General features: G+C 34.8%; 1 pseudogene; it reads left to right on the top strand.

The window, feature by feature from the left end:
* The first annotated feature begins 879 nt into the window (after positions 1–879).
* On the top strand, positions 880–9112 carry LOC133309695 (coatomer subunit beta'-1-like; annotated as a pseudogene).
* Positions 9113–11934: the final 2822 nt, after the last annotated feature.

An 11934-nucleotide genomic window follows, 5' to 3' on the forward strand; every position in this document is an offset into this window, starting at 1 on the left:
GATTGGTGAATTTGCAGAGACTAAAAATCAAAGTTCCTGCTACTTACGATTTTCAAGCCTGTGATTTTGTTACTTGATTTTTTTGATTCAAACTAACAGCAATTGTTACTTATCAGATAAAGCTCGAGCAAAGATTGGAGAGAGGGAAATCAGTGCATGTTCATCAAGCTGAACCATGGTACTGTCTGATTGTGTCTGTCTTGCATAAAAATTTCAGTTGCTTTAATCTGATATTCTTTATAAAACCTTGACGTAGGATCATTAACAGGTGATTTTAATTTATCATATATTGTTCTTTTTTAAGCTCCAAATTAGCATTTAACTAAATATAGCACTGCCATCTTCGGGAACTTTTTTCCCACTCTTGTAACACAAAGAGGGAATAGAGGGCTTCATACCTGCTAACCGCTAGTGCATGCATGTATTTTTGTGTGTGTGTGTGTGTGTGGGGGGGGGGGGGGGGGGGATGTGTGAAATAGAACATTTTGTTTGCTAGTATTGGAGAGAGGATTTTAATTTCCTTTTGGACTTGTAAATTTGATGAATCCTATCAGAAGAAAATAAATTCTGGGTAAAAAAAGGAACAGGTTGGAGTGCATTCTGTGAGAAGTGCAAGATTAGGACAATAATACATTTTGCAATAATTGGATCAGTGGTGCAGGGGCCTTGATGAGTGTGTTAGGTCAAGAATATCAATGCCTAGCATTGTTTCGTTGATGTTTTCTTTTCTCTATTTTTGTTGTTTTTCATTTTTATGGAGGATCTCTTATCCTCCTAATCCTTTGCAATCATCTTCTCTTTATCTTGTTGAGTTTCTTCATATGTGACATGTTGATCATTTTATTTTAATTGCCTTGAACTAGTTATATGGTTTCATGTATGGTGATATTTTGTAAACATGTTTGGCTAAGTTCCCCTGACCCAAATTTTACATTGGACGCCCACCCGAAAGGGGTAAGTTGTGTTGATTACTTTACTGGTGGGGATAAGCGTTATCTAATTACTGGATCTGATGATCATACAGCTAAAGTAGAGCCTATTTGATATATTATTTGTACTTGCAACTTTTAGTTGGGCATTGCTAACCTTCCGCTGAACAGGTGTGGGACTACCAAACCAAAAGCTGTGTTCAGACGCTTGAAGGACATGCAACATATTGTATCTGCGGTATGTTTTCATCCTGAACTTCCCAATCCCATAATATTGACTGGTTCTTAGGATGGGACAGTTTGAATATGGAATGCAACAACTTATAGCTACTCCTTTCAGTGGATGCTAGGATTTATTTATCTTTGATAAACTTTTCATGTAAATAAATAAACCCCCTTTAGCTTCGCTCAACAGCATGATTACGGTTAGCTATCATTGCTGGTTATATGACTTCTTTACTCACTTGTTCAGTATAGTGCTCCAACATTTATCGTATCTTTGCTCATGATTTACTCATACCTCATTCATGTTCATCTTGATGTTCATGTCATCCAAAGTGCCTTAAACCTCTCTCGAAGTTTAATGACTATAGACCTTGCATGCTGATTTTCTTGTGTGGAATACTTTCCAGTCTTTTGTGTTCCTTCAATGATGAGGTTTTAAATTTGACAATAATGGTTGCTTTGCCGCTTTAGTATCTTGTTTTACATTCATTCACATTGAGTTTATAGGTTCCCATCAATCATACAAAGTGCTAGTTCATATGATAACATATTGTTCTTTATGGAGTGTATTTGATCAAATAATTGACTCCACTTTGCAGGCTTGAAAACACACTGAATTATGAACTAGAGAGAGTTTGGGCTGTTAGATATGTGAAAGGTTCTCCTTGGTAAGCATTTTCGCAGACTTTCTTTATTGATTTCTATTTGAAAGGTATAAGATATTGCTCAGCTGTAATTTTGAAGGCACACATGACGTTAACAGAGATATAGAATATGAACTCATAGCATACTTGAAATGTTTGTTTCTCGACTTATTAAAAAAAATATTATGCTTTTGAGTTTTAGTTGAGTGTGCTCTTTCCTTAGGTTGGTGGATGTGGCATATTTTAAACGATGTTTCTACTTATTCACAGGGTCGTCATTGGTTTTGATGAACGGAACTATTATGGTGAAAATCAGTTGAGAAGAACTAGTTGTTAGCATGGATAATAGTGGAAAGATTATTTGGGCTAAGCACAATGAAATCCAAACAGTTAATATAAAGACTATTGGGGTAGATCATGCAATATGATATTCCTTCTTGCTTAATGTTTTGTTCTCTGCTTGATAATTAAACTCAGTAGTTGACATTTTAAGTTTTGAGAGATATTAATTTAAAGGCATTCAGGGAACACTAAAAGCAAAAACTGTGGTTTAACTGCCATGAATAGCATTTTGTATAGGAAAAAAAAATGTTAGGAAAGAAGAGAAAATACAACTATAAGGTAAGGAATCCTCCATAACAGAAGAGGAAAAGAAACATAAGAATCAATAAATTAATAATAACTAAAAAAATCAAAGTTGCAGCAGAGCTGCCCAATCTTTGTGTGTCAGAAATGGCAACTCCCTTAAAAAACCATTAGGATATTGCATAAGTTGTTTGTGATTAAAAATGGTGGTCCTTGCAAGCATCTGATTATCATCCCTGATTTTCAAACATATACCTTTGATTTGTGCAGGAGGTGGAGGTTAGATCTGTTTCCACTATGGGTAGAGTATCTCGATGTAATAGTATTTTGTATAAATTAAAGCCCAAATGGGGAATCGCCATTTCAGGTCTTAGGCAAAAGCTGAGAATCAATGGGAGGTGAAGGGCACGGTATGGCTATAGCGAGCCTGAATCTTAGCAGGGTAACAACAATGAGTGTGGTGAAGGTGAGTCCTCAATGGAGGCGTGAGATATACATAGAAGGGAGAAGATTCCTTGATGTGGGATAAATGAGCCAAACCGTTTTGTCCTATGGGCGCCACTGAGGTGTTGGGTAGCGCGCTTTCACTAGTGTGTGAGGCGCGTGTGCATGGGAAGAGAGGGATCAAGTGAAAAAGGGAACTTTTGTCCCATATTGAGGATGCAGATGTTGGGCCTTCATATTGGGACTCAAAATCTTATAAGAAACTGATCCTTTCCTTATCCTTACTTCCACTTTCATGTTCTGCATTCCATATTATGTTTGTGTATAGTTTTGCCATTCTTGTGCTGTGGCATATTTAAAAATATTCTGATGTCCTTGAAAATTGAAATGGTTATTGATCTTTAATTTGAATGGACATATCATTAAACTGCCTCATATGCGTTTGTGTATAGTTTTGTCATTCTTGTGCTGTGGCATATTTAAAAATATTCTGATTTCCTTGAAATGGTTATTGGTCTTTAATTTGAATGGACATATCATTGAAAATCTGCCTCGTGCTAATAATGACTGCCTTGACTAAATCCAGGGCTAAATCCAGAGCTGTGTGGAATTGAATTGATCTTTCATTCAAATGTTTGTTAGATTTCTTCAGTTATTTATATTAATGTTGTGAGTTGTAACTTGTCTTGATATATTTTAGTTTAGACAATTCTAATGGAAGGTTTGTTGTGATTTGTATTGTGGAGATAGTGTGTACATAATCTACACAGCTCTGGCTTGGAGAAACAAATCATTTGGGTCAGCTTTGGAATATTCTGGTCTTTTGGTGGAGAATATGCTGTCAATGAAAGTACTTCACGGATCAAGATTTTTGGTAAAACATTCCAGGCTTTTGCTTGTGATCACTTTTAAATTATTGTTTTATATTTGAAGCTTTTGCATGTCATTGTTGATCACCGTTTCAGTTGATGATCTTGTTGGATCAGTTGCTAAACTATGTTGGGAGCAGGCACTATAACTTCATTGTTTTCAGAAAATTCTACTTAAATTTCAAACTAAGCATGCAAAACAGGATATGTTGTTGAATCATTGTAGACTATGTATTTTTGCACATTTTTAGTTCTATTATGTATTTTCTATCACATTGTTTTCAAATGTGGTTGGAAAACAATGCATAGAGCTTAAAAATATATTATACTTTTCAGGAATAGAAGATTATTCGACTAAAATATTCTGCTGAGCATATTTAAGGTGAGACTTTATTGGCAATGTGCTCAAGTGACTCTGTTTCTATGAGTGGATTGATTGCAGGTTGATTCAGCAAAATGATGTTATTGTCACATTATATTATGATATGAGTCAACATCAACGATACCTGTATCCCAAACTAATTGGGGTCGATAGTAGATGAACCCAAATAAAAGATACGAAGGGATTGAAAAAATATAAAAATGAAAAAGATAAAAAAGATAAATATAAATATATAAAAAATAATATATATATAAATATAAAACTAAAATAAAAGGGGTGTAGGAAGAAAAAAAAATAAGTAAGGAAAAAAAAAGATTGGGAAGGGGAAAAGAAGAAGAGGGGGGAGATGAAGAGGAGAAGGACTACAAAGATTTGGAACATAGGAATAACAGTGGATCTAACCCTCCGCCATGCTTATAGCTTTTCCCGATTCCGTCCTAAAGCACATCATCCGCCAATCTATATCCCATTCCATTAAGTCTTGTTTTACTACCTTCCCCCAAGTAAGTTTCGGTCTACCTCTACCTTTCTTTGTATCGAGCTCTTGGTAACAAACTTTTGTTCTTATGAAAGCATCCAGGGGCCTTCTCGTTACGTGCCCAAACCACCTCAATCTATGTTCTCTCATCTTTTCAGCCACTAGTACTACTCCTATCTTTCATCGAATATCTTCATTTCTTATCGTATCCATCCTCGTATAACCACACATCCACCTTAATATCCTTATTTCTGCTACTCTCATTTTATGTTCATGTTGCCTATGTGCTGGTTAACATTCAGCTCCATATAACATTGCAGGCCTTACTGTTGTTCTATAGAATTTTCCTTTTAGCTTAAGGGGAATTTTGCGGTCACACAAAAACCCAGATACACTACGCCATTTCATTCACCTTGCTCTGATTTTATGATTTACATCCTCATCAATCTCTTCACTTTTTTTGCAAAATTGATCCTAGGTATCTAAAAGCATCTTTCTTGGGTACCTCTTAACCAAGTAGATGCACGGGATCTTGGTCTACATCTCTTACCAGAGAAAACTTACACTTCATATACTCAGTCTTGCTCCGGCGTAACGTGAATCCTTTAGACTCCAACGTGCTTCTCCATAATTCAAGTTTTCTATTAACATCGTCTTTGGTCTCATCAATAAGCACAATATCATCTGCAAAAAGCATATACCATGGCACTTCCTCTTTAAAAAAATTTTAGTTCATCCATAACTAAGGTAAAGAGATAATAAGGATTTAGAGCCAAACCTTGGTATACACATACCATGATAGGAAAATAACTTGATGTTCCATTACAAGCTTTACATGTAGTTGCCCATCATACATATCCTTGATTGCCTTTACATACTTTGATAGTACTTTTTTCTTCTCAAGAACCCATCATAAAACTTTTCTTGGGACCCATGGTATGTTTTCTCAAGATCTATGAACGCCATATGTAAGTCTTTCTTCTTTTCTCGATATCTTTCCATTAATTGTCGCATCAAAAAAATTGCTACCATGGTGCATCTTCCTGGCATAAATCCAAATTGATTTACAGAAACCTTGGTCTCTCTCCTCAAGCGATGTTCAATAACTCTCTCCCATAACTTCATAGTATGGCTCATTAACTTAATGCCTCTATAATTGGAACAATTCTGAATATCTCTCTTGTTTTTGTAAATAGGCATAAGCATACTTTTCCTCCATGCGTCAGACATCTTATTTCTCTGAAGAATCTTATTGAAAAGATTGGTCAACCATTTTATTGCCACATCCCCTAGGCCTCCACACTTCAATAGGTACACCATCGGTTATTAGTCTTCATCCTCTTTAAAGCCTCCTTAACTTAATGTGTATTGATTCTGCGCACAAATCTTCTATTCATTTTTATACAAATCGGCGAAAACCTTGCCTTTAGTTTCCCACACGACTTTCTTTGCATTTTTTCTCACCAATTTAAACTTTTGCAAATTCTCATCATTGGGACTTTTATGCAAAAATCTAAAGCATTCCTTCTTCTATTTAATTGCCTTATGCACCTCTCCATTCTACCACCATGTTTCCTTTGTATAAAATCCATTTCCTTTGCTTTCTCCCAGCACCCTCATTCCTATATTTTGGACACATGGCCATCTCATTTCATATTTCATTTGCTCCTCCATCAAACTCCCATGGTCCTTTATGCAACATTCTTTCCTTGAACTCTCTATGTTTTTCCTTCTTTAGTTTCCACCACCTTATCTTTGGGTTCTGAGACCTCTTCCTCATTTTAAGTACTTTGTTGAACTGAACCTCTATGGCTACGAGCTTATGTTGCGTAGTGACACACTCTCCAGGGTAGACCTTACAGTCGTCACAAGTTCTATCTTCTCTTCTAGTCATAAAGAATCAATTTGACTACGATTTTGGCCACTATGATATGTGATTAAATGTGACTCTTTTTTTCGAAAAAAATGTTCGCTAGTATATTCTGATATGATTATAACTCATATTTTTCTCTTCATTGATTTTTGTAACATTTTATAATTGTTGGCTGCCTTGACTTCTCCAGAATGTCTATTGGGCTGATAGTGGTGACTTGGTGGCAGTTGTTATAAATTTGTCATTTTACATTCTGAAATACAATGTTAGCGGACTTCTGTGCAACTCCTATTACTATCTTGTATATTCGGAACATTACTGTCTTTAACTTACTTCATTTAAGGATAGTTTAGCATTGCAATGAACTGAGACATAGCATTACGTTTGGCAGCATGATGTTGTCTTGTGTCCTCATATCTAGATAGTGGAAGTCCTATTGATGAGCAAGGGGTTGGAGATGCATTTGAAGTACTTCATATAATAAATGAGCGAGTCAGAACTGGAATCTGGGTCGATGACTGATTTATTTACAACAACTCTTCTTGGGAACTCAACTATTGTGTTGGTGATGAGGTATAAGAAGTTCTTGTTTTTGACACTTTGTATGTTTAATATTTATTAGATATAAAATCATTCATTTGCTTTCTACCCAACAGTTCAAATTTTTGGGGTGAATTTGGTTCATTACATGTTATCAAAGCCTTTATGACCAACTAGTTTTGAGTTTGATTTTTGCTCCCTCATTCTTTAAATAAAAATTTAATTCCAACACATGGTAGGTAGGTGAGCTTATGTGTCGTCCATGCTTCAAGTCTAAAGGACTTTTGCATGAGATGACGTGTCCATGCACTTTCTCCGAACCACTTAAGCTTTAGGAAAAGTTGGTTCATGACACTATTATGACATAAATTTAAGCTGATTGTTTACTTAATATTTTCAAGTAACCACCATGTTTCACTTGGACCAGCCTATTTACTTGTTAGAATATCTTGCCAATCAGAGCTGAGTCTATCTCATGGATATAAGGATTTTAAGTGAGTTATTGCTTACAAGCTGCAATATGAAAGAACCAACTGTTTTGTAACTTTGTTAGATTCTCATTATCCAGTAATTTTTATGTTTTCAGTTTATTGGACACACATTTCTTCTAAAGCTCGATTGAGGATAAAACTGTCATCATGCGTGGAGATTTTGAAAGTGTTAGTCAAATTTTTCCAACTATTCCTCAAGATCGCTATATGAGGTAATACAATTTATTGTGGTTTGTAAATTAGTGTCAGGTGAGGTTCTTGGAAATTAAAAACTTACTTATATAAGGTAACTTAGGATATTCAATTGTTCTGAAGTTGGAACATTGATCTTTCTAATTCTTTAAAAGTTGTTTTGATCTATTTCCTAGTTATTCTTAGTTGGTTTAAATATACCTCCTATGACTTATTCCACATGCATAAGCAATAAAGTCCTGGGAATTCAACATGGTTCAACCTACAGCAAACTACAGGCCTACATGCAGGCACAAAACAAAGAGAAAATTCACTTTGATAAATGAAAATTACAAGGAGTAGCTGCTTAAAACTAAAAACCCTAATCCCAACACGCCCAAATACTCACTGTCCGAAATTTACAAAACTTAGTGACCTAACTACTGATTTTCAAATTTCAATTCATACATAACTTTGTTCTTTTAAAATTCCTTGTTGGATCACACTGTGTGGGCTAATCGGGTCCTGGAACATTTTGGTCCAATCCCAAAATTAAATACAAAGCACTCCATAACATATTAACTAAAAAATGTCATTCTGGTGTTATAGAGCTTTCGCTCTGCGCAATGTACATGACAAGGTCTATCTTGTTGAGTTTTGGTAGTTCCCAAGCAACTGCAAGAAACTGAAACCCTGAACACAAACTAAAGGAAGAGTCTGTAATCTCTCTCAATGGAGAAGAGGCAGCTCATTCTCCAAATTGATTCAATGTACTTGTTTAATAAATGACAATGAACATGAAGAAAAGCGGGATACTGATGATGATAGATAATTTCCAGTACATGTTTTGCAATATACAATTTTCACGAATGATTCTGAGTTACTACTTTGCATTCCATTCAATTGCTAGGTAGGCTTCTAAATTTAAATGGAAATCCAGTACGCAAGACATTATAATGATCTTAGAGTGCCACGCCTGAAGCTGTGGGCTACTATGGAAATTCCAGTACATATATATCGTTGCTATATCAGCATTTTTCTTGGCATGTCTCCTAGTTTCCCTTTCCCACCCCCAGCCTTGTCTATTTCTTTGGATACTATATATGTATGCATCTTCTACTCTCAATTGCAGGGTAATCTTTGTTATTTCCTTATATATATATTCCAAAGTGATCCCTGCAGTTCCTAGTACGGGTGGTTAATCTTGTGACCCATTTTGGCTTTTACAGACCCATAAAGGAAAACAAATGAACGGGGGGAAAATGAAAAATGAGAAGGAATGTTTCATGTACATTTTATTCAGATGTCTGATTAGATTATTTGTAAATGCTCTACAACTTGTAGCAGGTTGTCAGTGGGGCCGAAGCAGGTAATCACAGGGACCGGGTGCCTCAAATGGCCTTTGTTTTTTTGTAGTTCTAATGAATCTTTGTAAGTAAGAGTATTAAGTACAATAATGGTAACTTAGCACAAGTATTAGTTTTCCGTATTTATAATCTGCATTTGCCTTTCTTTGATTTTGTTCGTTTCTTTCCCTTTTTTTGTGCTTAGCTGAAATACCTTTTGTCGTTCATAATCCAAGCGCCGCCTCATATTAAAGAATGTCCCAATGATCGCCAATCATTTGGTTACCTTTGGATAAGCATTATTTCAGCAAATATAAAAAGTGGTCGGAGCCTTGAGGATCAGAAAATTAGCGAAAATTGTGATGTCCTAAACACTTTAATTTTTAAAAGAATTGTAAGCATCTTTTGTACTATGTAAATGTGTGTATCTTAGCTGACCGATTCTATCAGGCATTGCGAACTGAGCTGGCGTTTGAAAAAAGGTTGCGTATTCGTTGTGTTGGGTGCTGTGGGGTTTCCTTGAATACGCGTCTATAACGAATCTAATTTGTCATGGTTAGTTTGAACGATACAAAGTTGTTTGTTTTGTTCTAACGTGACGACAAGTTCTTGGGTTAAGAAAAGTATTAGTTTTTGGTTTTAAGACCTCTTCTATTCCATTCCATATCTGCTTATTCTATCTAAATTCAGATGAGATAAGAACGGGTCATTAAAAATGGGGGCAAATAAGTAGGAGAAGGTGTGGTTCTCATGTTCTACTTAACAACTATTGCAGAATTTAAGCACGCTTGCTTACTTTCTGATTCTCCATTCCATTGGGAAAGATCACCTATTAATTTAACTTCAAATGTTAATTTAATCGTTGTGCATAATTTTATCTCACTTATTGTGTGTAATCCAAAGGTTATGAGCGAGATGCAATGCATGTTAAGCAAGTTCAATTTTTCTAAGCCTAGGAAAAAGGAGTAGTTCATCTTTATAATGGAAATTTTTTGAACAGTTTTAGTGCATGAGGCTTTGACACCAATGCCCAAGGGTAGAGTTAAATGTCAATATCAGCATCCAATATCTATAAGCAAGTAGATATAGTAAATGCGGTGTTGATGCTGATAAAAGAGTGAGACCAATGCCACAAATCAGGGTTAGGAGACCTTTAAGGCTTTACCTTATCTTTTATGCGGTACCATGTTCCTGATAAGATGGGAGCCAAGCACATGGCACCCACACGGACACTTCGAATTAAGGGACCGCCACCATGTTTGGTATTGTTCTTTGATTTGCTGTTCGTCTCTTTCCAGTTATATCCTTTTTATGCGGTCCTTTTTCGTTTAAAAATGAGAACAATATTCATTAAAATATATGCAATTTTTCGATAGTTGATCCAATCTTGAACCACAAATTAATCGTCCACAATGCAAAGGTAGCCTAACATGCAAGGCACTCGTAACACGAGACAAAATATCAACGACGGAAAAATCACACTACAAAAATTAATTAAACGAATTGGAATTGACGAGAAGATTACAAACAATTTGTGTATTTGTTTTAGAGTGAGGATATTTTAACTACTAAAAATTCTCACTACTAACTTACTACTCATTACATTACCATGGGATCAAAGAGAGAGAATGTTAAAAAGTATTTGAAGAGAGAGAAAATATTAATCTAATGGTGATTAGATAGGTAGTAAGTTAGTAGTGAAAATTTTTTATAGTGAGAATATCCCTCCTCTTTGTTTTATTTTCTATTATCGGTTGTGTACCGAATAATAAGTCTCAATACACTCTCATTTCAATAAAAGACAATAACTTTCTTTCAAGCACTCTTCCTACACATGAAGTTTAATTTGACCCATCCACAAAACACACCGTATTATTAGTTTAAAAAGATAAATTAAAAATAAATATCCATTTGAAATACCTACACATATTCACCTAAACTTTAATCCAAATATCACCCAAGAAACTTGGCTCACCATCAAACCTAATTAAATATCGGCATATCTTTAAATATTGTTCAGTTAAAATTACAGTGTAATTTAAATTAAATTAATTATTAATATATTCTTATTTATTCACTTTATATACAAATTTACTTTAAAATAGTTGATCGCCCGTGTTTAGTTCGTCCCTACCCTCAAAATTGAGCCACATAAGCTTTGTTTCAAAATCCAAATAACACAGCCTACCAAAAAAAAAAAAAAAATCCAAATAACACTACTTATGTTAGTTTGACGTTTTTTAAAAGTTGAGTGAAAAATTTACGACCCAATTTTAAAAGAAAAACGCTTCCCTATCTATCGTTCTCAATTTTAAGGAGGAAAAAAAAGCAAGAGAAACAAACTGAACTATCTTGCTTGGCTTTCTTATTGTCTTTTCCTCTATATTCAGTGAAAAATAATTGAGTTATAAGCCTATGAAGAAGACAAGACCAAGAGAAGAGAAAAAATTAGTATAACTAACGACGTTTCTCAGTTAAAGAAAATACGATTCACGCAAGACCAAAAAAAAAAAAAAAGGTTTAAACTGAGAGCCATATATTTGCATGAATATATCAAGAATATACCTAGGCAATCACCATAAAGGTGACGCATTAGATCGCAAAATGAAAATTAGAATCAAGTTGCAACCGCACCAATACTCATGTTCATATTACTCATTTATATATTCTGCCTTCACATGTATTCATTTGGAAAAAGAGGGTTTTTGAGAGAATACACCAAAAATCCATATATAATATTAAGTTCAACCCTATTTGATTTTTTTTTTGATTTTTTTGTTTGTTAAAGAATGAATTGCAACGTGAAAGTAAGTTCTTGGGGGAAATTTCTACAATACTACATATGTACCCATTTTTCTATACATCTCTTCAATCAAAACTAAACACCAAACATCAATGCAGACATGTAATAGAGAAAAGTGAGATCTTAAATACATGTGTTATATTTTGAATGAAGG

This window comes from Gastrolobium bilobum, unplaced genomic scaffold (genome assembly GCF_033153095.1).
Source record: "Gastrolobium bilobum isolate Gb01-03AN ecotype WA unplaced genomic scaffold, APGP_CSIRO_Gbil_v1 utg12305, whole genome shotgun sequence".
Taxonomy (NCBI): domain Eukaryota; kingdom Viridiplantae; phylum Streptophyta; class Magnoliopsida; order Fabales; family Fabaceae; genus Gastrolobium; species Gastrolobium bilobum.